This window comes from Centropristis striata, chromosome 21 (assembly GCF_030273125.1).
Source record: "Centropristis striata isolate RG_2023a ecotype Rhode Island chromosome 21, C.striata_1.0, whole genome shotgun sequence".
NCBI lineage: Eukaryota > Metazoa > Chordata > Actinopteri > Perciformes > Serranidae > Centropristis > Centropristis striata.
Genome location: NC_081537.1, coordinates 17,645,830 through 17,672,758, shown reverse-complemented (window position 1 = coordinate 17,672,758; position 26,929 = coordinate 17,645,830). Strand labels below are relative to the sequence as shown.

General features: G+C 36.5%; 1 protein-coding gene across 1 annotated transcript in view; it reads right to left on the bottom strand.

Annotated features, from left to right (window-relative positions):
- LOC131959348 (cadherin-related family member 1) overlaps nucleotides 1–10,853 on the bottom strand; it is a 119,816-nt gene extending 108,963 nt beyond the window's left edge. The window contains exon 1 of the mRNA XM_059324516.1: nucleotides 10,814–10,853. The gene's annotated coding sequence lies outside the window, so the exon portion shown is untranslated. The remainder of the gene's footprint in view (nucleotides 1–10,813) is intronic.
- Nucleotides 10,854–26,929: the final 16,076 nt, after the last annotated feature.

The following is a 26,929-nucleotide window of genomic DNA, read 5'->3' as shown; positions in this document are numbered from 1 at the left end:
ATTTTTTATATATTTGTTTTTGATCAATAGCCATTCTGGTGGACTATGTTCAACCATGCCTTATCTCTGTTAACGAAGTATGTCAAACAATAGATTGAGCAATTTTATTGTTTTTGTAGGTTATTGATATTGTGTTGTGAAAATGATTTTGGACAGACTATAAAGTATAACTTGTACAGATTCTAAGGATGTGCGGCATAATCGGGCAGATAAATTAACAGGTCTGTTATATGCCTTTTGTCATACGTCATGTTTTCTTTACAGACTGAGTAGTTTAGGGTTTTAGTTCTATAAAAGCCTTTATTTTTGTATTGAGTATTTAATACACTGATCAGTCTGATTGGACAGATTATGTCAAAGCATTTAATTATGATTTATCAATTAATTCCAAGTATCTTTGATGTTATTTCTGCACTTTATTAAAAAATAAATAATGAACAGTTATCTCCACATCTTAGCTTTAGGTCTGCATAAACTGGAAGTTATGAACTTCTTTTTTTAAAATACAAAAATTTGAAAATGATCTGTTATTTTTTCAGGCGTGAAAAGCAGGTAATTATCAGCTAAAAGAGTCCACATTGTGCATCCCTAACATTTTCTGTATCACCTTTATAATTCAGGGCTGTTGTTCAGGAATAATGAAATACATTTCAGTGTTTATTTACATGTTCTCCTCAGTTCTGTTAGCATAATAGTGAACTGTATTCTTATGGTACTACTACTGTAATACTGACAAGATATGTAGATTTTCAATAGTTGATCCAAATAATTATCTCTGCTTGATCATTGTTCAACATGAAGTGAATAAACTGCATCATCACACTTATTTGCTGGTTGGTTAGCCAAATAGAGGCTTGTTTTGTCCACAATTTTCCCTGTCAGGCCTGTCAGTGTTTGTGCCATTTCTCAGGTCACAGAACAAGAAACGCAGAAAAAAAACACGAAAACACAAATATCAAACATGACAGGTAAAGTACATCATTTATGACTTGAGCCAGCCTCAAAATGAGCTAATATTCATACTGAATGGACATTAGATGAATGCATCACTTTGGGTTCTCGAGTCCTCCAACATTTAAGGCTTCTTCTTAATCTTTATGTCGATAATGAAGATGTGTGTGATATCAGCTAGTCAGTGTAATTAATAGGAATGTCAGTGACATTGTATTAATAGCATCATGCATAGCATCAATTTAGCGTAAATTGTCGTTTTGACAAGCCATTTTAATTAAAACTATCACACAAGAATTAAAGGACCGTGGTCGTCATTTTGGGAGACTATCAAATAATGTTACCATCTGGTATTTTTTGTATGTCTTCTCCCCGCTAATTATAAGTGATACTCAAAAGGTTAGAGGCACTTTGGCAGATGCAGTGATCACCACCATACTGTCCCCGCAATAACCCACAGGTCGTTACACTATAGATAGTGAAGATATGATAGCCTGCTGTTCTATTATGATGGACGATGATTATGAATGACCAGACTCTGAATGCCTTAAGAAGCCCACAGACATTATTTTATCTTCGCATTGTTGTTTTTATACATTATTTACAGTTTTCTTTTCTTCTTAAACCTACAAGGTCATGTGATACACAAGCTCAAACCAGAATGCACTTCAGTCTTCAGTGAGCGGTGATCTGGCCCAGGAATCAATCTTCCTGACCACTCCCGGAGCCCAGGAGTGAGCTCAATATGGGCTCAATTCCTGTGGGCTGCTCCGGGGATGAATTGAAATAGCACTCCTGTACAGCAGTCTCACAGACAGTCTTTACAGGAAATGTTGCTTTTTATTCATTCAAATGCAGCAACTGTGCCTCTCAAGAGAGAGAGAATGTGCTAGAGCTCTCTGTATGTCAGTGGGTTTCACAATTCTGCAGAGGTGACCTTCATGACTGAAGAGGATAACACTGCTTATCAATATTACACCCTATCAATTGTTGAAAGGTGTAATGTTTTAGATGTAACAATGAAATAATGCACAATTATAAACTGTATTTTGTGCAAAAAGAGTGAGCAAACAGAAAAAATGTTTATGCCCCATAGTACTGTAGTGACCAGATTACCATGCCATTTTTAATGTAATGTGTTTTAATGTGTAGGTACTGGCAGAGCGCAGACTTCTTGTTGTTGTGCAAAGCACGCATCCATACATTTAACAACTTTTAGTGGTAGCAGTAGAAAATATGATATATTTGGCCATGATTTGCCCATCTGATACAGATTTGTGCAATAATAATATCTGATGATTACACCAGTTCTCATACACTCATGGAAATAATTATGAGACAACCATTGTTTTCTTCAATTTCTTGTTCATTTTAATGCCTGGTACAACTAAAGGTACATTTGTTTGGACAAATATAATGATAGCAACAAAAATAGCTCATAAGAGTTTAATTTAGGAGCTGATATCTAGACATTTTCCATGGTTTTCTTGACAATGATTTAGGTTATTATCAAGAAAACCATGGAAAATGGCTAGATATCAGTTCTTAAATTAAACACTCATGAGCTATGTTTGTTGTTATCATTATATTTGCCCAAAAATGAACAATAAATTGAGAGAAGAAAAACAATGGTCTAATATTTTTTTAGATGACTGTATATATCATAAAGCTGGCTTATATCCGGATCTGCCCCCTCTTAGTTAATTATTCATCTAATCTGTCCGTTTGGTTATAATTCCTTTAGTCGATTAGTCATTTTTTATGGGGTTTTTTTAATGCTGAATGACTTCTTTCCAAAAAGAATTATGAGCTAATATTTATTAAACACAAGCGGTGGTTTTGCATGTATCTTTGTGGAGAAATTCAGTTGTACATATAAGTTAAATTAATTAAATGAACTCATCAATTGGTAAACAAAATCTTATGAGTGCTAATCGACTACACATTTCTTTAGTTGCAGTCCTACCTATGTCACATATAAGCATGTAGCATGTCATTTAAAGGGCATATATTTAAGAGCGATTTAACACCTTTGCACACTTGGTTGGTTGGTCTAGTTGCTGTAATGCATTGTTAGTGTAAAACTAAATAAATAGGTGTTTGGCAAATGGTCATATGATGTGCCATTTACTGTCAAATATTTTACTTTGAAAAGTGATTTGTTGAAAGTTGAACATCCAAACTATGAAATTGTCATCACAGTTCTAAAGTACATCATTGATGTGAACTATTTTACTGTATTATATGTTATATGTCAAATTTTGTTATGGAAGCGTAAATCAGTGTGCGTGAGTGAGCAAGTGAGTCAGGTGAGAGAATGATGGAGTGTGTAAATGAATGAGTGTAGCGAGTAATTGCAGCAAATGAGAGAGTGAGCAGCCTGACCTCTTTGCTGACTTGTGTTTTCAGTCACTCTTCCTGGTTACTATGCGTCATGCTTTGTTTCATCTGACGTGCAATTATTTTTCCCATTAAATACACAACATGTATTTCACTTAGTTTTTCTGAATGAAATTTCAATCAGAGGCCATTACACTCTTCAGACAGAGAAAGTTTAGAAAAATAACAAGACGCAATGGAAAAGAAAATAATGCTCTGTCAACGGAGATGGAAAACACAAAAATAATCATTTGCGCGAAGCAGGTGATGCATATGTTAAAGTGTCAAGAAGCAGAGGAGAAATTAATAGCTTTCTGCCATAAGCATTCTCTGATAAATATGATTACATTTGCATACTTCATTTTACTCTTGATCTGCTGTCTCGGTGATTCTTGTGATTCTCATGCGCCTGTTCCAAAAGGAAAAAGTAATTTCCATTACTGCTCAAACATGAAACAAGTATTTCGGGTCTCATTAGGGATTTCCCTCCTGCTCGTCCCGTTGACGACACAATACAGCAAACATATGTCAGCGAGAACATGTAGGATAATTGTGCATCAAGAGTAAAGGAAATAGTTAAGTTACTTGTTCATGTGAATGCAGCGTTTAATTACCTGGACTATTTCTGCAATGTAAACACTGCAATGTGAATAATGTGTAAATCAATGCTTTGAGGAGATGGTTGTGGGGTGGGTGGTGGATGGGTCTTCTAGGAAGTGTTTTGTGCCTCATTAACTTATCAATAAGGCCATCTGACATTGTCCTCTATTTGCCCTGATGAGGTAAGCTGTCCATTCCAGTGTAATGGCTCTGCGTTTGTCCCACATCTTGACATGAGGCAAAAGAACCTGCACACCAGTGTTAAGTTTGTTAACGAAAACTCACACAAAATATGTTCATCAAGAACTTTTTCCATGAGATGATAACAAGACGGCTGCGATGTCATTAAAGACACACTGACTATAGAAACATGCAATATGGTTAACTAAAAAAAAAAAAAAGAGACTAAAATGTAGTCCTAAATCTCTCTTGATTTTCCTCGACAAAATACAACCTATGTTTTTCTTTTAATGCAGCAGTTCCGTGTCCTGTGCTGCCCGCGCCCTATCAGGACTACACTGACAGCTCACAATGAGCACAGTCAGAAGGAATCAGAATAACTTGATTTATACCTTAAATTGATACCATCAGACCACTAAACCAGGCACTTCCTGCAAAGCTGCATTCTTCATCATTTAATAGTTATTCATCAGATAATAAGATAAAATCTTATGTAAATTAAGTTTGACCAAAATTGCCACATTATTGGTTTTGGCTGACACGAGACTAGATAAAACAAAATGCTGCTAAAATTAACAATACTGCACGCACATATTTAACCTTATTAACATGGTTCACATTTACTGTTAAATGTAGAAAAATTCATGAAAGTGTGTTAAACTCTAATTCTGGCAAAAGTTACAAGCTAAGTTAGAGGTGCCAACCGTAACTCCCGTGGTGGTTTTTTCATCACGTTCGGCTACTTTATCAAGGTGTAGCTCTTGTCGTGTTTATGCCATAGGTCATTGAACACATGGGTGCCCTCTGGTCTGAGTATATGCTTTTTATGTGGCCGGAGACATGCAGTGATTGAGTTACCCTTTTCCAATCCAGTAATGGACCTCAATAGTACACTGCATCTTGGAAAGTGAGCTCTACAGCGTCTCCAAGTGCTCTGATAAATGTTGCTTTCATACCAAATGAGACCTTTCATCTCTATAAATGCCAGTTACAAAACTCAGAATAGAACATTTCTTGGTTTCTTAGGTCCTGTTATTATGTAACGTCAATATGCAGTTCTTTAGAAAACAAAAAGTGGAAAAACTACGAACTTGCTTCTGATAGAATATTTGTTAGGAACCATTGTTAACGATTTGTCCAAGCTGTACTTCAACATTGTTAACATCTCATGTCTTTGCCATGGATTGGAATCGACACACATATCCATGGTCTTCGTATGGTGATTCTCTGGGCGACGATATTTGCACTTTTCCCCTGCTGTTTTCCAGTTCAGGATTCCAATTAACCTGTGCAAAGCGTGACGCCAATCACAGGACGCTGTATCGACAACGGGCATGAAAAGAATAATGCTGTTAGGATGATGTAGCTTACTGTGGGGGACTCCTCCCTCACTGGTGACAGAGAAGTTTGCTCCAGTCATTTATCAAGTCCTCTCTGGCCACCGAGGGGCTGGCGAGTCCCAGGGCCGCCTGCTGCTTGGGGGGCCAGCATGCAATATGTGCATTTTAGGCCTCTGGTGGGCTGGCAAAAACTGCTGATGTGCTCACTGCTGCTAAGTTTGATGGATTTGTTGTTGTCATTTGCTTTGGTTCTGTTCCCCGCAACAAAACAAAGGGAATCATTAACTCTTTTGTGCTGCATGGGACTTTTATGGGTTAGGGATAATGCAAAACGAGATGGGGTACAGATGGGGTCAGCTGGAGCATTCTGTTGCTGGAGCCGTCCAGAATGGGGCGTTGAACATGCATGGATGATCCTGCATAGAGGGCTGATTACAGAATGATTTAGTGACCACTGATATCCCCTTTCTTTCTCAAGCTCCCATCATCGGGCTCATTTCAGCCACAAGAGTGCAACTGGCAGGGCTCACCACTTATATTTATAGCCAGTTGCTGTTTAGCACCTCATGCGATGTTCTGGCCAGGCTCAAGACTGAGCCATTACAGTGCATCACCGTTAGAGGCTTGCCGTGTTTACTGATGCAGGCTTGGCAGAGGACTGCTCTACCATTTGAGGCTGCTGCTGTGACTGTAAAGCTAAGCGCGGTCAACTTAAAGAGTCAACACTGATTTAACTGAACTAGAAACACTGAGATTCCAAAAGATACTTAAATTACAGTTTAAATGAATGAGTTAGTTGATCGGCAGAAGCTTAAAAGATTTCGATACTTGGCATTTTATGCAAAAAATGCAAATATTCTCTAGTTTCACCTTCTCAAAGGTGAGGATTTTTCTCTGCTATATTATATAAGTTATATCAATGTATACAGAAAATCTTTCAAGTTTTCGACAGCATTTGAAGGTCTTGGTTAATGCACATTTTTAATTTAGTTTTTTTCCTCTGTAAAATAGGAATTTGTGATTATGTATGCAATTATTTGTAGTTTAGCTTAGCAGTTTTTGACTTGTCTGGAGTTGCCCTTGCACAAATGTAGTACATAACAGGGGATTGTCTACATCAAACTTACTGAAAATTCTGTTTGATTTAGGTGTGGGGTGGTGGCTGGAGTTTGTGGGAGGCAGGACATTACGCGAAAACAATGCGATCACGTAGCTGGTCATATATAATCTAGTCTCTTGCCATTCCTTGTTTGTGTCATTGTGTCACTTTGCCATTAACCCTTACTTACAGAAGCCACAAATCTTGTTGTCTCTCCAGTTAGACTTTTTCATTGCCAACGCCAAATGAAGAAACCTTCACCCTCAGATGTTCATATTCTTCTAGTTTCACGCCAGTGCCACGATAGAAACGTCATCAATACGCCCACTCTCTTACTCTTAATTCTCCGGACTATGGCCTGCTCTATGCACAAAGGGGCTAAATCAGATATTACACTGACTTTGTACTAAGAAGCTGGAATAGTAAAAGTTTCTTTAATGTTTGGTCTAACAGACATTTGCATTCTCATATACGTACCTATAGTCTTTAAAAAGAAAAAAGATATCAGACTGTGGTGAGGACATGTACAGTATTGATTGTAGCTAAGAAAAAACTAAGAATGGAAGTTAAATTTCCAAAAAAAAAGTATCATGATAGTGTGCATGTTAACCTGATTAATACTATTTATTATCTTAGAAAAACTGAAATCATGTTCCTTAACACCGGATCATTGACATTTTACCTTTAGAGAAAACAAATCAGATTTAATATAATGTAAATGATTGTGAATTATTTTACTGTATTGTCCTACTGTAAAATAACACAAAATGTAACGGATGAAGGGACGTGTTTAGTTGAAGGCAGGTGGCCATGCAGTTTCTAAACTTCAAGGTGAAGACTTACTTCCTCAAGGGAGAGTTGAAGATCAAGACAAATCCTCTTATTTTTCTCTGTCAAGTCATCACAGTCTGAGACGAAATACAAATTGAGATTGTAGCAAACGGCCTGCGACAGTCTGCTGTTGACTGCAAGGGTTACAGGGGTGATTGAGTGTGTGTTTGACTGCTCGAGGCCGAGAGCTAACAGTACTGTTACACAGACAAGGTCGTCTCAGAGAGAGAGTAGCCTCAGCACATAATCCTAGTGTTCCTTGACTACTATGAACACAGGCCCGCCGCAAAATTTATTAAAGTGGAGAACATTACTTGGGGAGTGAGCTCATCAAGACAGATGGAAGTGTATGGTATTGAAATGATCTACTGTATTTTAGTCACCTCTTATGTTCAAATGGGCATAGGTTCTCACTTTAGATAATCTCGCCTCCCAAAAAAAGGACGGCTGTCATTGAAACTTAATACTTTGACCAGCGTTGACTCATGTTTCGCATTGAGGGGTCAGCAGTCATGATAATAATTCGATTTAGTTTAATGTCACGAGCATCCAAGAAAAATTGGCTTCACTATACAGTAGCAATATTTTATCAATATTGACCAGAGGCTCAAGCCAACCTTGATATGTTCCCCTTACGCTCATCAATAACGCAAAAGAGGAAAGTTATTTCCCATATAAAACTAATCTTTCCTTTTTATTGTATTTTAATGAAACAGACTTGGTTCTAAGGCAGTAATTCATTCCATTTGTTATGTTTGGACAACTCATTAACATTATCATCTATTATCATTAGACTGAAATTTTAAGCTTCTTCTCCCTTGAGATGCAGTGCGTTTCTTCTCTTCAGTTTGCATTAAAACAAATGTGGACCTGCTGATGCATTAGATTAATGTGCTCACTCACTGCCTGCTACAAAGCACCAGTCCAGCTTGAAAACTAGACCAAATTTCTGTCTTTGGAGCCTCATCCACAAAGGAAACAAATTTTTGCTTGGCTTTGCCTTATGAAAAACTGACTGATTGTTTGTTTTATCCTGTCGAACAGAAAGTAACACGCGCCTGTCAGTACAAGTTATTCTTTGCATTAAATTAAATGTCACCAAAACGCACAACAAAGCTCTCTAGTGGCATAAAGTGTCAGTGATTATTGAATGTAAACATTGTTCTCCTGGAAAAAGAGAGAAGCCTGTGTTCATACACACCACATAATAGAATTATTGGCCCAGAGATTAATTTGTCTGTTAATTTACTGAGTAATATAATCATCCACACTTCAAGCATTTAGCAGCACTGCTTTTGCCTGACTTCATGTAACATTTACTAAATCATAAAGCTAATGAGTTATTTAGACTTCCAGATCAAATTCAAAGTTCCTAATTCTTGCTGAGTCTGCGGCTACAGATCAAGCCATTTGCTAATTACAAAGTTTGCTTTTTTCCTGAATAAATAATGTTGATTAATTAGCAATTCAAAATAAGTGAAGATGATCTATGTATTATATATCACTGTCAAGAAAACTTACTGAAACGTTTCATTTACATTGCCGAGTACTTAATTACATGCATCCAAACTTTACAGATGTGATAGAGAATTAATAACGAGTAAGGTGAAAGGTTTCAAGTATACACCTGCAGACTAAAAATAATCGAGGTGTTGGAGTAATGAAAACATCTAAACAATACATCTATTGGCTTCTTAGCTGTTTCAGACATTATTCATAAAAATATAAAGCTCATCTCTGAGGTGAATGTACTGCCATGGATTTAATGTATTAACACATCTGCTACATGCTGCTGAATATATAATGTTTGGACATGTTCATATAAATGCCTGTGAAATTGCTTCATATCATGCAGTGAAACCATACCAAGTAACATGAGCATGCATGTAAATATACCATCAAAAACTGATGGCCTACAAAATGACAACAAAGTTGAACACATTTCCAACAATCTCCACACATGTTTGATATTCTAAGCTTCACAAAAGTAGGATGCCACTGTACCAAATCATATTGGCTCTCATTTGACCAGCAAGTTATCATATCACGTTTGCATCATGTAATCATTAATCATATCATCATATTCATCAAGTAGAATGTTATATTCTAGAGAATCACTGTTTTTACTGTACTGTAATTGGAAAATTAAAACAGTGCATATGCATACAGTAAACATCAACTACAGATCTGAAGTCTGTAAAATCTTGTCAGGGCATGGGCAAGGTTCATAGACTTTTTGAGTGGTCAAATTCAAGCACTTTTCAAGGACTTTCAAGGTCCATTTCCAAGCTTTTCCAGTACCTTGCAACGGTTGTAAGTTGCATGTTTTAGATGAGTACTTACATGCTAAAAGGGGTAATTTCACTCAACCATACCGACAGCGATGGTTTTACACTTCTAACAACCAAAAGTAGTTTGCTAATCTCAATATTCAATTTATTATTTTTTTCATTGAACATGTGGTTAACGTAAGTCAGATTGCAAGATAAATGATTGTTGATTTTATGATTTTTTTATTTTTTTTTATTTGTATACATGCATATTTTATTTTGTGCGGGCAGTACATTTTACATTTTATTTTATTCATTTTATCCCATTTTTAATTTATTTTATCTTATTGCATTTTACTATTCTATTGTTTACTACATCTCTTTGTATTGTGTTATCTATCTATTGTTTGTGCAGCACTTTGGAAACCTTTTGTTTGCTAAAATTGTGCTATATAAATAAAGTAAAGTGGATTGGATTGGATAAATACAGTAAGAATTTCAAGCATTTTCAAACACTTTATCCAAAATCCAAGCAGTTTTCAAACCTTGAAAATACAACATTAAAATGTAAGCATTTTCAAGGATTTCAAGCATCCATTTGAACCATGCATGGGGCAGGTCCTGCATGGGCAGTTTGCAGAGCAGCTCAATCCTCCAAATTATTTTTTCTGCTCTGGGTTTTGACTGCATGAATTGATTCACTATCTCTACATTAGAGTGGTGTTGTTTTTCATAACCTAAAACAAGACACATTTTAAGTTTATATTGCACTTGACAGCAATATATTTTGTCAAACTTAACCCTGTCAGCATCAATATCATGTTCCACTTGCTGACACTGTTCTTTCAGGAAATGTTAAGTAATAAACTTACCCCCCACAGCGATTAAAAGGTTTGTATAATAGTAGCTAGTGTGACGAGCACTTTCTCTTGTTTGCTATTGCTACAACTGCCGTTTTGCAGCTAACGCTACTTTAGCCATAGCTAACGATTTTAGGCTAACGTTAGCTTATCTAAAATTGACTAAAAATAATAGTCTCTCTATATTTTGTAGGTAATAATGCTTGTTGTTGTTGTTGACAGATGCGGTATATAAGCAGTCAGGGTTTGAGCTAACTTTAACTTAGCTCAAATACTGATGTTGTAACAACTTAATTTGTTTACCTCAGTCACCTTGCGTCGTACCGCGCTCTAGTCGTTCCTTGCATGCGTTTGTAAGTAAAGTGGTGATTTGGTTTGATTGGTTAACAGGCCTGTAAACTCGTCCAATCAGATTTCTTGGAGGCAGGACAATTGTCACTCCTCCACACCTGTCTGTCAAAGTCAATCACAAGTGCAAAAACAGAAAACATACAGATATGTGATGGTTTTTATTATGATGTTTAAGGTATTGAAAATAACTTGAGATATTTGCATTACTTTTGACATTCAAATTAAAACATACCTTTTTAATATATTATCAACAAACAATAATAGATTCAAATAAAAACGTTATGAGGGGGAATTAGAGGGAATTCGTAAACTACCCAAACATAGTATGTAAAGTAGTTAGAATTACCCCCACTTTTATCGCCTTAAACACTATGATGTAGTGATGTACACCTTAATGCATTAATAACTATAGTGCAGTATTTTAATATACATTATCTGAAATGGGGAATTCTGCAGAATGACTACTGTTACTTTTAGTTCTTAAAATATATTTTGGTGCCAATACTTTTACTGTAGTAATATTTTGGGTGCATGACTTTCACTTGTAACAGAGTAATTCTATACTGGTACTGCTATTTTACAGTACTTTAGTATAAGATCTGTGTATTTCTTTCACCTCTGCTGTATACAGTTGTTTATACTTGCATGTTTAACATTATATAAATGAAACACGCTCTTGGTACCATAGTATTTGTAAAAAAGTGCAATAATTACAAAATTGCAAACCTTGCTACAAATAGGAACATAGTGCCACAATGGCACTGAGAAATATAAGTCTGATGTAGAAAGATAATTATCATAAAAAATGTTACAGTCCCCTGTCTTGCAGTCACCATGGTCAGTGACACCTCCTCCAAGACACCTTCCTATTCAGTGAGATTACACTGAAATTGATATTTAGGTAATTGATAATCCCTGCGTGAGTAATGTTGTCAATTTGGCACCTAAATCCTATTTTGGTGGCCATCTGGGCTCACTAAATTGCTCCCTTGAGAGCAGAGGTTATAGGTAGTAATTATTCAGAAGTCATTTACTTTTAGAGGTGTTTAGTGCTTATCTGCTTTGCTGTTAAAATGCTGACACGATGCCTACAGATTTTTTTCCCCCAAAAAAATATTATTTGGCTTGACACATAATAGACTACTACTGCAAGACATACAGTGCTGTTAACACACATTGATTTCTCTGAGAAGTTTTATTGGGATCATTTTTACATTGTTGACGTTTTACAACAAAATAATCAATAGTCAAAGTAAAATTAGGTAAACAAAAGTCTTCTTGGAAACCATCTTTTTTTTCCTGCATGAAGACAAATATAAGTTCTCTTCAGGTTTGTTTCTTATGGGGAAAAAGGTTAGTATACATACACACACACACATACACACACACACACACACACACACATATATATCTATATATATATAATTCAAAACTTTCCAGGCTCTTTATTCATGCAGATTACATGTGTGATCTGTGTGACAAATGTTAGACTTACACAGGCTTATCCGACATGCACTGTCTGTGCATTTCACTCACTTATTGCTGAGGCACTCTGTCAAATTGATTATCCAGTCAACTAATTCCCAGTCTATGTTTAGCTAAAGTATGATAGAATCATTGTGTCCCATGGGTGCAATTCTCATTTGTGTGTCTGTCTGTGTGAGTGAGTATTTATGTGAAAGAGGCTAACTAATCAACAAACTGGGCCAGAAGCTGACTATTGAGCAATCTGGGACAGTTCTGGGTCTGCTTCAGGGCTCATCACAGCTGAATGTAGTGTTTGATAGACAATAGCTATAAGGGACAATAATCATAGAGAGGTTGTTAACTGCGTCGTCTAAAACTGATCATCACATACAGCAGGTCGTATTCATGACACAAACACAGCTGAATGAAGAACATCCAGAGAGGTTCATGATGGTGTAAATTCAGGGTTTTGATATAATACTTCATCACGACACTTTATGTTGTGCCTAACATGCAAATGAAGCCTTTTTTTTATTATTATTTTCTATTTTGAAAGCAGGTTATCTTTTTGATCTCATTTGTTTTGTTTGCTTTTCAGTAAAGTTAGTTTGGCATTTGGTGAGGTTATGGGCAAAGGAAGAGGTTGGAATATTTTATTTTTGTTTTGGTCCCGCATGGCTATACCATGTGAAGTAGAGGCAAGGTTTCACTGGAAACCTCAATTTACACAGATTTTTTTTGTTACTATACATTTCATCCTATTTTTTCACATTGTATACTTACATACTGTATCTAACAAGATTGTAGTAAGTATTTCCCTGTTTTCAATGGCCTTTGGTTGCTCTTAGTGGCGTTATTACTTTTGTAACATCTTTTAATTGATCTTACAAGTTTATTCTGTTTCTGTTTTAGATTTAAACACATATTATGACTTTACTTTGCATTACTTTAAAATTAACATTTATTGTTTTTAATTATGTTTTTTTACTCACTATTATTGTGCTATTTACAATAACATGTACAGCACTTTGGTCAACTCTGCTTGTTTTTAAATGTGTGAATAAATTTGACTTGATTGTAGCTGATTATTCTTCATTATGCATTTATTTAATATTTATAATAAATACTGGGGATGCACCAATCCGACTTTTTCAGCCCTGATATCAATACATTCCTGGGCTTTGGGTCTCGGCCCATAGTAAGTACTAATCTAAGACCAGTATTAAATGAATAAGCTGTATGCCTCACTGTGTGTAAGTGACTAAGATCATTGTTTTATGCTTATTTATTTTATTTATTTGTGTTGACTTAAACATGCTCTGCTAACTTTGTAAAAACAAAATGTAGAAAATAAATACATAGATTTAGTGAATGTGAATTATTTTAATTAGTGAATTATTAAAAATAGCCTATTTGATATTTTTAAAAAAATCTTCAAAACTAACAGGAATCATGTTTGGCGTGTAAACTTTTTATATGCAGCAACAAACTGATCAAAACTTAAACAGGAATGTAATTCCAGTATATATTCTGTATGGTATAAATACATAGAATTGAATTAAATAGAATCAATTCTATGTAATTAATTGTCAATGATCCAACTATGTCAGTATAGGCCTGATATCTGGTATTAGAATCGGTATCGATGCATCCTGAGGTCCTTTTTTCATTCAATATCAGCACATCATACTGTACTTCACTATCTTGTTGTACTTGAACCACAGCCTCTTAGACTTACACTCAGCAGGTTAGCTCAGGTTCATAGAAGAGCACAGTTCAATACCAGTCGGTCACACAAGGACACCTTCTTTATTTCCTATTGGAGCAGAAATATCTTTATTACATTATCTGGTGTGTCTGGCCAAGCAGAGTCCGTGGAGAGGAGAGCAGAGGGTGAAAGAGGTCATGTAGAACCAGACAGGGACACTGGCATGACACTGTGACATGTTAAGATCCCCTCCACTGAGCTGTGCCTTGCACAACAACATGAAACAAGGAAATGAGCCACAAACGTTTTCCTGACCCCCCTAGCTACTCAGACACACATGCACACGTGCATAAACACCATGCAAACACTAGGTTGATAGCATTAGAGAACTATTAAATGAGCTGATATTATTCTTATCGCAATAAAAGTCTCAGCCATCTTCAGAGGATAATATAAATATTTTTAAAAGATCAAAATATGAATTGCATGTCTTGTGCAGGAGTAGGATTGTTCATATAGACGGCAGCAGCACTATGGCCATGTGTTCATCTTGTTTAGTGCACTGAGCTGACAAGACTCCACTGAAAGGGAATTATATGTCCTCCGCTGGGTCTTCTCTCTAAATGAGAGCCATTGCCCCTATTAGATAAAGGTTAATAGTCATTTGGTGAAGAAAACAGCTGATTTTATGTCTGATCCAGAACACAAACACAACCAAGCAATGGTTACATTTGTTGTCCACCTCATGAGACCCTTTTGGTTCTCGTAAACCCTAAATATTTTAATTTTGACCATGTGAAAAGATTTTATGTTCATTTGGTCTGTGCCCTGCAGGCAGGAATCAATGACATTTGAAATAATTGTTGTTACAGGGGTAATCTCTGGAGGGAGAATGGGGCAAAACTGTAGAGAAGATTTGAGTAAATTACTGTGTCAGCTTCTATTTATTTGCGACCAGATTGCCAGAGGCAGCACTTCAAGATAGCCATTAGGAGTCGGGGCAATAAAGATAGAGCGTAGCCATTGTCGAAAAGTTAGCGTGTAATGCAGCAAGTTATCATCAAAGTGCTCCCTGTGGAGAGAGCAGGGTGCACACTGGGGAGAATACATGTGAGGAGAACCAATTATAGCTCCTCAAATCTCTCTTTCTCAGAGGGTGAGGTCATTAATAGGTTGCTATAGTTGTGTACACGCTGTACCGTATATCATTCCATATGGAGATGCTTGTTTGTCTGTATCATTAAAAGGTAACTGCCATCCTTAAACTCATCCTATACTTTTGGAGAGTACAGTAAAAAGCTATAAGCATGAAAATAAACTCGACAAAGTTCTAAACAAAGTAGTGTCATCGTGGGAAACTTTCTCTGCATTTGCAGTAAAAATGACTTGTAATGACTGCAAAGTTAAGGTCTGATATCAAGACTTTTTGAAATTGTGAGAAATATTCAAAAGTTAATTTGGATATGAAGAGGTCAGTGGAATAAGTTGTATTATCTATATGTCGTAATCAGACTATTTTTATTCAGCATGGACACAGCTGTTTGTCATAAATAAATAATCATAAATCCCCTTACCAGCCATCATTTTGAACAATTTATATGCCAGGCTACACAAATGCTTTTAACGTATGCATTTTGTTCAAGCTCACATTCTTATTTCAGTACAAGTTTTTTTCATCTTGAAGAGAAGGTTGGCAAATGATTTTCAAAATGAAATAACTGAAACTGCTGCACAGTTGCAGCTTTAAACACATGGTTAAAGTTGTGAAATGAAACTACTTGGTTAGGTACTTGGTTTGTTTTGAGTTTCTTAAGCATTCAGATATATTTACAGTATATTCAGATATGTCAGAGTTTGTACTCTTATATTTGACCCAATTTAGGCCCCACAAATTAGAATGTAAGGATTGAAAAATACAATATTGAGAATGATGTACAGGCTGGTCAATGGAGTTGAAATCCATTAATTTGGATTATTTTCAAATCCAAGCTGCGGCCCAACCCTTTTTATGAACACTTTTCTTTTTAAGTGGCTTGTTTTCTTGGTAATCAGTCTGAATATATCATTATGTAACATATATCTACTCTGTTTCAGGCATACAGTCTCAGAATATAACTATGTCTCTTGGGATATCCTAATTAAAATGCTAATTTCATGAACAATGTGAAAGTACACAATTAGCTGCAAATTAAATCACACGAAGCTGCTTCAAATAAAAGGCCAAGCATGAACTGGTTAATCCTTTTTACTCTGTTTAAAATGAGTCCTGACCTCTTTAACTACATTTCTGAGGATATTAAGGGAAGTAATGGTAAAACAATGAATATGTAAGAAAGTCATAATCCACAGAAAAGACACCTTTTTAATCCCCAGCCACTCAAATATGGTATGATAACCAGCGGAGGCAGTGACTTTTAAATCTGGGACTTAAGAGAGGAGGGGGGAAAGGATCAAACAATGAACAGGAAGTGGAGATGAAAAGGGAGGCTGCATTAATTAGATGACAGCGATGGGCTACAGCAGCGAAGACAAGGCAGGGAGAAAAGGGATTGGAACTGTTTGTAGGGTCTGCCAAACAAATGGTGCAGGTCCCTGCGGGAAAGAGATTATTATGGGCTCTGTGTCTGTCAAACATGTGAACACAATACAAAAAAGGAAGGGAGGTTGGGAGGCAGGGGGGGCCCGAGGCGGTGCTGCAGCCTCTGAGGGCCCACGAGGACCCGGGCTCTCCGCAGCAACACTGGCCCTGCCAAAGAATGTCTGTAATCCGCAGGCTGACTGAGGTGATCCCGTGGCTCTCCCCAGCAATGCAGCAGGCTTCCCTATTGTCAGCAGCGCTCAAAGAGGACAGGGAGGAAGCCCGAGAGAGGAGAGGGGGGAGGCGGAGGCACACAGGGGAGGTGGTGTCCCTTTTTCAGCCCAGCCTTATGAGAGCTCCCCGCCATTGTCCGAAAATTACAATTGCACTTTTCTGATCTTTTGTGCACTCCTGTTGACAGTGGTTATTGACTAAGCGGTTGGACATGGAAAGGATATGACCCCCACCCTTACCCTCCCTCCCTCCCTTCTTTTTTGTCGTCTTTGGGGGGCCTCCGTGAACAAGAGAGGAAGCAGGTCCGAGGTTTACATGTAGCATTAGACTTAAAAAGGGTTTGAGGAGGCTTATGCGAAAAAGAAAGACAGAGAGGGGGCGGAGGCTTTGGCTCTGACAAAGACAGTGGCAGACACAATGAGCAAAAGAGAGAAAGTTAGAAGAAGAAGAAGAAGAAGAAGAAGAAGAAGAAGAAGAAGAAAGAACAGACTTTTTCCTGAAGATTTTTTTCCCTCCTGTTTCTCCCTTCAAACAGATGCTAAGGCAGATGGTGGTGGATTAGCAGAAAATGGGCAAAGAAGAAATGAGACAGTATATTAGAGGTCGGGGAGGACGGACATGACGAAATAAAGATTAAAGTGCCACTGCAGAGGGGAGGAAATCTCACCCAGGGGTTGTGGGAGGTCTGAAGTGTCATCTCGGAAACATAATGTACAGCGGCTTTGCTGATGAGCGATGTGCTCTGGGCCTCGTGTAGCAAAAGACTCATCACACAGCAGCAGCAGCAGGACACCGTGTTTCTCAGTGTGGGACTCACAGGGTGAAAAACATCTTATTAATGTGATAATGGGGTTAAATTAGATTGGGTTAACAATGGAGACACAGACTCAGCAAACGGATGTTAATACAAGTCCTGGGCTGTGTTAAAAACCACATACATACTCGGTCTGTATTTACTGAACACTGCCCACTAAATTAACACTGAAGTACGGAATTACCAGCAGACTGTTCACACTGAAATAAACTCAAGTAATACAGTATGTATATTGTATTATATATTCTCTGCATCACATGACTGTATCGATCGCAATATTACCGTTCCAAGCTACAGTTGAATGAAAATTGTTAGTCATAGATGAAAATTAGGTAGGGTGTGAAATACTGGTATTAATGACAACTTTGGTATTTTAAAAAATATAATACTGATATCATCTTAATACTACACATATGATAATATCAGTAAATAATCTAGTACCTCTTAAATCATTTAATCTTCTAATCTAATCTTTTCACTTTTTATCAAGTATAACTGTTCTTTTTGAGTGATTTTGTACAGTTTTGTTCACAGCACATTAAACAAAGTTAAAGATTAATTTAACTGTGTTATTTTGTCTTTTAAATTAGATATAGATATCGCTAAAATATCGATATTGTGACTTCTGTTATCAATGATTAATGAAAAATGTATATTGTGACAACTCTTAACCAACATTAGTTCTTCTAAGATTTTTTAAGTTTTAAATTTAATACTCAAGTCAACTATGTTTTCTACACAGTACATTATATGTGTAAGCTCTAGCACTTTCCCCTGTAGCTTACTACGACATGCAACAACCTATTTAACCTATTTAACATGCTAAAATATATTGTCTCCAATGTGCAATATCTGTAAAATGTGAAGTACTTTCAGGATATTAATAATAAATTCCAAAAAGCAGAAATGTATGTATATAATGTATATAGAATGTATGTATATGTCTTGTTTTTTATATTCTTATTGTGTTTTCTATATCTATGTCTCTGTATCTTGAGCTGCTGTGACGACTAAATTTCCCCACTGCGGGATAAATAAAGTCATATCTTATCTCATCTTATCTTAACATAATTTGCCACATGTATAATGATTTGATCCAACAGTTAAATATTCAAACATGTCTATTGGACAGTCTGAAGAGCTGCAATACATTTTGGGGTGGCTGAGCATATCCAGTAAACTCACATCTCATATCAGAAATTATAAAATAGATCCAAAGTGCAAACAAATAATCCACATATGCATTTGGACGACAAGAAATATTTCCTATTACTAAAACTTGTAGACATGTTGTCAGTAAATGGATCATTGTAGATTTGTGCAATACATAAACTTTATTGCCACTAAGCACACTTTATGTAAAAGAAATCACAAGATAAAATGTCATATTCATAGTCATCATGTCGTCTCACCTCTTTTTGGCCTTGTACTACATTCAATATATCTATAAATAGAAAGCAGTCCCCAGCTATTTCTGCAGAGTGTCCATTAGTTTGAGAGATTGACAGAAATAAAAATAGTGAAAGAGCAGACTAGGTTAAGACTACACAACATTACAACCAGTAATTCTGGCTGCCTATTAGATTTATCTGTTGCAGGCTGAGGGAAAGCATGCACTTTGTCTTCAGACATGAAAACAGCATCCCGAGTGTTACAATTCCAGAGGGGGTAAAGTGGAATTGCTGTTTTTACATTTCTGTATCATTTTTTGCCCATAAGGAATATGGATAACAAATGAAATATTCAGCCCCATTGTCTGATTTATTTCTTTTATTATCTGCAAATATCACCCCGGCAATTTAAAGGATAGCTCGCTTCATTCTGGGCCTTTTCGCTGGGGGCTTGACAGCCTATCAACTTTATACCGCATAAACAGGTCAGGATTGTATGAGCATTCCTATATGTTATACTTTAAGGTTTTTGAGCTCGCAGAATTTCTAAATAGAAATTGAAAAAAGGAAAAAAGAAAGAAAGGGTCCTTAAGGGGATACTACAGAGCCCCTTGCCCAAGAAATGATAAATTTGCGCTGTGTCCGTTTTTGAAACGGGGGAACAAAATGTTATTAATTTCAAACCAACTGGAGACCTCCATATCACAATTTTTCAGACTGTAAGTAATAAGAGTCTCCAGGAGAGGATGATTGACTGACAGGCGCTCCAGCTCGGCTTTTTGTGCGGGCTGAGTGTTTCAGAGCATCCCTGCACTCCAGTTTGTCTTGAAGCAGTCAAACGGTATAATAAGCTCCGGTTCTTGTCTTCTGTTGGCCCTCTGACTTCACTTAAACTATTAGTGTTTCAGAACTTGCTGTAGATACACAATTAAGCGCCTGTAGGCTGGACAAACCAAGGCCATTTGTACCGGAACTGTGTTTATAAAACACCCGGAGGTTATAGCATGCTGGTTGGCTGTCATATATTCAATATAGTTGATATAAAATTTGTTGGTTGAGACATTTTAGAGAATAATTGCACTAAAAAAGATCATTGTTGCTGGATAAGTGACTTCTTGAAGTGCTTGCTTGAAGTGTTTTGTCAAAAATATATGTGAAAATGTGTAATCACCCTGTAAAATGGTATGCAAGACAACAAACTGCAAAGTTATCTGTCTCTGAATGACTCTTTGGCAAACAAAAGGAATACAAATTTGCTTATGCACAGCTCATAACGCATATAGAATATGAACTATTTCCTTATTTGGTATAGGGCAAGGCTGAGGTCGGTTGGCACAGAGTTGGTCTTTCAAAGGTCACAGAAACAAAAAATCAGAGTTTTCACTTACTTGTCCTGCACTCATAAAATTAACTTTTTATTTTTTTATTAAGTTACTGACTTTTTTGGCGAGGCTAACATTTTATTTTTACTAAATGGAATATTACATTATATGTCGAAATTGGAGGTTTCGTCCAAAAGTATTGTTTTTGAAGCCTAACCTTGTTCTTTTTACCTAACTTTAACAGTGATCATCCGATGTATAAAACAATGATTGCCATATTGTTTGAAACAGCAACTGTCACATATTTCTGTTTTGCGGTTGTCATATGCTTGCAACATGATTAATTCAGTGGTTGTCACAATGAGAGCAGGTAGCAGCAGTTCAGAAACATTCATATTCATAATTCATATTTGAAGTTCAAAATAGTTTAATCCATCAAATCTGGTTTGGAAAAATTTAAAATTCGAACATTTTGGAGAATGGGTAAGAATCACCAAATCTTTAAGAATGTTCAAAAAAACATATTTATTTATAGCCGAGATTCTAACCCTTCATTAGTTATTGACTAGAATATTTAAAGTTAAAGTATGCCCGAGAAATATGGCTGAGAATGAAAACTGTTCCAACTGACCCCGGTCTCCCCTAATAGCTGTGCTTTATTGTCATTTTCGTACAGTATGCCACCTTCATCAAAGGTGGGAGCCCCAGTTTTCAGAAAAAAGGATGTTAAATACTATATTACATTATTGTGTTTTAATTATAACAAGAATAGGAAAATGTAAAATATATGTATTTAAGGGGGAAATGATTGGTTTTGCAGATATATATTTACATTTGTACAACAAAGCAAGTAGTGACAACACAAGAACACACAAGAAAACACAAGAGTCCATCCAGTGTTTTTCACTCATTGAAAATTTGGCACATAACAAATCTATAATAAGAAAAAGGACATAAAACTTTGCCTCTGAAAACCAAATAAAAACAGCTTCACTGTTGTTGACCAATAACTGAGACAAATTTATTGGCCTGCCTCGTAATAACCAGGATGCCTTCAGTAAAAAATGTATCATAAAGTTGGCTTGGAGGGACAGGTTTGCCCTACGACCTTGAGAGAAACACTGCTGCAGGTTCCTTCCAGGTACTCTGTCCCTCCTCTCTGCATTTCCAAACACGCTGCATGGCTAAAGATAGTTATTCCACCTTGAACCGATCTACATCACCTCCCCAGAGAGCGCCGGTCCCTCTTGTGAAACCTTACACAGTGTAGCATTTCTCACTTCCTAAAAGGGGAGTCGAATGGCAGGGGGGAGAATATTCAGCAAGCCTCACTTTAAATCAAGATAAAAGACTGAAATGGAAAATAATAGAGGGAACAAACCCCTGGACGGCCCAGAGCCCCTAATGGAAACACATGGCTGAAGGCTGAGGTGTTGTCAGCAGCCAACACTGTGACATTCCTTTTTGATAATCTGGCCTGCCATAAAATTAGAATAGCAAATACCGCCTGACAAAGATGCATGTTCCTCCTCTATTGTGCCATCATAAAAAATAAAAAAAACTCCACTGGTGACTCTGAACGCCACAAACTTCAATTTAAATTTACAGCGCTGCGAAAAGAGAAGTGATATGCACTCAAAAATTTTAATAACCTATTAAGTTACGACTTCAATTTCATTTTATGAATATTTTCCTTGGGGAGCACAGCCATCACCAGAGAAAGATAGAAATTTAAAAAAGATAAATAGTGCCATTAATCTACAACATTTCTCTTCCATTATCCCTGAAAATGAGGAGTTATTTTTGCTCAGATCCTCACGTAATTAGCTCCTTACACTTGATTCACTAGCCAGAAAATGACCATGTTCAGAAAATTAAAAATTTGTCATTAAGTGGAATTTAACATAATATCATTTATCTTTATATATCCCTCAGCTGACAAGCGGCAGCCTTGGATGTTGATCAGGCTTTTGTGTCAGAGGCGGTGTGCGAGGAGGAGGACTTAGTATTATGAGAGGAGCAGGACTCTTAATGTGCGCCGGCTTATCAGGTGAATATTGGTGGTTTTAGCTGCTTTCACTCAGAATATCTATCCTACTAATGGCGCTGTCATTTGAAACAGGGACTTGCCATTTGTGTTGAAATGAGAATAGGACTGAAACACCATGTTAGACTGTTATATCCTATTATGAAGACAGATGTCCAGTTATGAGTCCATTTAGGTCCAAAAAGGCAAATGGTGTAGTAAGGATGCTTAATAGACTACACTCACTTTATTCACACAAAACTATCTTACTTAGTATTTAACCTAAAGGAATAAAATGGTTATAAACCAAATTATTTCAGGCAGAATTCAAAAATGTTTGAATTGCAATTTAATGCTGTAAGATTAAGATTTGACTGAAATTTAAATAACATTTTACTCAGTAAATATATCCTTAATGTTTCGGATTTTGTGATTTGTGATGGTGGCAGTGTCATTACTGTAATCTGATTGGATCAATACGTGTGGGCGGGTACTAAGACTGGTTCGTCAACTTAAAGTCAGTTACTTAGTCCCAGTATACATTATTTACTCCATGTCGTGAACTAAATCCTGGGAAGTTTGCAGAGTAAAAAGGTTACAAACCTAGATGTGAGGGTTTTTTTGCCATCACCACAATTAGACCCATGAAAGAAAACCAGCTAATGCTAGAAAATAATAAGTTGCCACTGAACCAACACCTCCTTCTACCTAAACAACAGAATAGGTTGTTTTTCCAATGACTCCCAAAAGACCATATATGGCCAGTTTAAGTTTTTAAGGTTGTTTAAAAAACATAGTGAACATTGTGAAATAGGACAACTTGGTTAGGTTTAGGAAAACATCATGTTTGGCTAAAAAATAAGAATGTGACGTGGTTATGTATTGATAAAGTTACTTAACTAAGTTAAAACACAGACTCTCTCTCTCTATACACCACCTATTTTGTTCCTGTTGTATATACTAATAGAGGTTTCTGTCAAATAACAAACATACACGTACAGGTATGTTTTTTGGTTGAGGACGGTCTGCTCAGAAGATAACCCACCCAGATTAAGTGTCACAATGACGTAATTGGGAAAACAATTCAAGAATATAGAAACATAATTTCTGTGTGCAGGTGAGTAAGCTTTTTTATTTTCTGAGTGAAATACGCTAAATGTTATAGATGTCCTTTGTAGGCTGGTTGAAAAAAAGGAAGTTCACAGCATGTCAGGCAGCACTAGCCATGTTTCTAATAAAGTAGAAGTCGGATTTTGAAGCGAAATTTTGAAATGTTGCGTTAAAGAAAAATGCTAATTAGGGACGTTTCCATCTACTTTGGTTGGAAGATGGCTGTGTAATGTGTTGCTGAAGGCTAATCCATCAGTAAACAGTAGAAGAAGTAGAGAGAAAAAACAACAACAAAAAAGAGGTTGCTAATCGGATGAGAGAAAATGAAGAAGAAGTTTTCAGGAATTGGATTAAATTGGGCAAATTATAATTGTTCTTTTATGTCAGAGCGGAAACAGTTGATCAGTCATGTGAGGTACATGTTCGCTACACCAGAACTTTTTCGGAAAAATCGTTTCTGTCTCTGTTTAGCACACTAACTTTCTCCAAAAAAGACTAAAACTACCTCAAGCGACGATAAAAACCCTTGTTCGCATTTCCGAAAGTTTAATCAAATTTTGGTGTTTCCATCAAGCTTTTCTCATGCAAATCTTCAAAATGTGCATAAAAATTAATCGACTGAAGTGTCACGCCCATCCAGAGGTCTGCACCGTTCCCCCAAACATGTCAAAGAATGATTCTACTATATCATCTTTTGAAAATTATATTTCTAGTTTTACTTAATTAGATCGTAATTTCAGTTCCACTTTGAAGCAAAAGCTCAGCAGACAGTGACACTGAATGTCATAAAGGATTTACTGGTATAGAAACTTTCATTAAGGCTCAAGAAGCTAAATGATTCCAAAATAACAAACAAATCCAATAACGACGCATTTAAAAACGATGTGATCAATGACTGAAACATATAGAGACAGATCTGAATGGGACACTCAGTTCAGTGCTGCTGGCTGCTGTGTATGCTTTTGTCATTTACTTAGTTCAACACAAAAACATGTTGGTCATCATCTCACAGCACAGCAGGCTATCCATTAAGATCTAATTGATCATCAGAAGGAATGGGAGGAAGAAATGGAAGTGATAATGGTGAGAGAAACCATTTTGTCTCCCTCCCATTACAGAGTAACAACATTCTTGTTTAGTTATTATTCTCCTGTGACTATGAAAACAAGAAGTGAGGAGCCACATGCTGTACTTCTCTACTGAAAAACTTTTATTTCTTATAATAGACGCATGCAAATCTTGTAAGCCTTTGCATGCATGTAGATAAAGAAAAAGAATTACATGAAAAACACCTGACATGACAGGAAACAATGCACCATTCAGTCACTATTCCAACTTATACAATCATGTACCACAGCTGAGTTGTTTTGCAATGTGCATGATGTCACGGTACTGAACCAAATTAGGGATACATGTAGTACAATGGAGCCTTCACGTCAAGTGGTTAATGCAGGTTCTCGTCACCCATGCCTGCTCCCCTAAAGCAAAAGCACATTACTGCTAGCTTTAAAACTAATAAACTCATTTCATAATAATATGTGCAGCTGGGCTGGTAATAAATCATTATGGGACTCCTTGTTCCCCTGATACAGTATCGAGGCAATGACCCCAATCAAGTGCTTGCAACAAATATTTGGAATTACAAGGTGGAGATGAATAATTTCACCAGATCCTGAGATTCTTTGAGGAGATAAACTATAATTGCTTTAAGAAGGGAAAGTCTACAGTATTTTTTTTTCTCGAAGGAGTCAATGTATATTCATCAGAGGAGTGAAATGTTGTCCTTTTCACCCCACTACATTTATCTGCAAGAAGGAACTACTAATTGCTTTGCAGATTCAGATTCAACATGAGATGAGATCATAAAACATTACTGTTTTTTTAAAATGTCCAAATTTTTTAAAGAACCTTAAAAACACATTTTTCAAAACATTATCTATATATTTTCTTCAACCTGTCGGGTTGTGTGCATTGAAATATTATTCTGATGGTGTCATTTCTTTTTCAAATTTCTGTTACCCAGAATCCTTACTGATTAATGAACATATTTGTATTGCAACACTTGATACAATGTGGAATTTTCAAAAGATCTCTGTTATTACTGACACCGGTGGCCGTTGAGTGAACTGCAGTCAGCATTCTTTTGCCAGCGAAAGTTGGGAAAGGTCTCATTTTTAAGTTACAATCCTTTTACCCATTGGCAGTACAAAGTGCATTTAAATGCATTTAAATATGTTATTCATTTATTACCTTTAAGTAGATTTAACTGTTAACATTCTGAAAAATCAGTACCTTTCTTAGCTTACCGTATTTCCTCAAATAGTAGTTCTTCTATTAATAAAAAATCAGTTTGGGACCCGGCTAATAATAGGGGCAGGCTATTATTTGAAGGAGGATTTTATTAAAAAAAGAAAAAAAATCAGAGCAGCTCTGACCGGAACTTTTTAGAGTGTTTTACACAGCGCATTGTAGCCAGTTACCCGGATGTCAGCCATATTGGAAGTACTCGGCTGTAAACAAACAATGAACAGCACGCTGGTCAAAATGTTCATTTTAAGCAGGATTTAAAATGTCTAAACTACTAAAAAGCCCAGAAGAACGTGTGTAAACGGCTCGACTTTACAGAGAATGACTAGGACAGCGGGAGAAACAACAATATTTACCTACAGTACTAACTCGTGTGACGAAACTTCAAAATACAGGTGTTGTGTCGAAATCTGTTACCCCGTCAAATGATGTTTCCTGAATGGTGTTCTCCGTAGCATCACCTCCGTGGTTGGAGTTAGGATTTAAGTTTAAGGTTAGGCCTTGTAGAGAGAACTGTTTGTGGTTAAATTAAACTTGGGCTCATGTTAACAACTTAAAGGATGACTGGTTGGGGTCAGGGGTCAGGTTGGTGCAGGTTAAGGTAAGGGGGACACATATCGACGGGGGAACAGACTTTGACATAACACCAGTAAGACACCCGGCTTATAAAAGAGGCCGGCTGTTATTTACTAAAAATTGTTTTTACACCCGATTACTAAATGAGGCCCGTCATTAATAGGGGCCGGGCTTTAAATTGAGGAAATACAGTAGTTGAAATACTGTCCTTGTTTTGGTGGCGATTTAATTTTTTTTTAGTCTACTTCAAGTATAAGTGTAGCTATTTATCTCATCATTTTCAGTAGAAATTTGGTCTGTACATTAGATATGTACACAAGATTTTTTTTAAATGCTTTAATGATTCTCAGATAAATTTTCGATCATTGCTTTTGCAATTATTTGGAACAAAACTGCAGGAAGGGGAGTGCAACTGATTTTTTGCAGCAAAAAGTGTCATTATTCAGTATACAGTGCTAAATATAGATTTTAGGTTGAAATCAAATGACAAACACAGACAAAGAAACATCCTGAATAAAAGACTGACTAACATCTT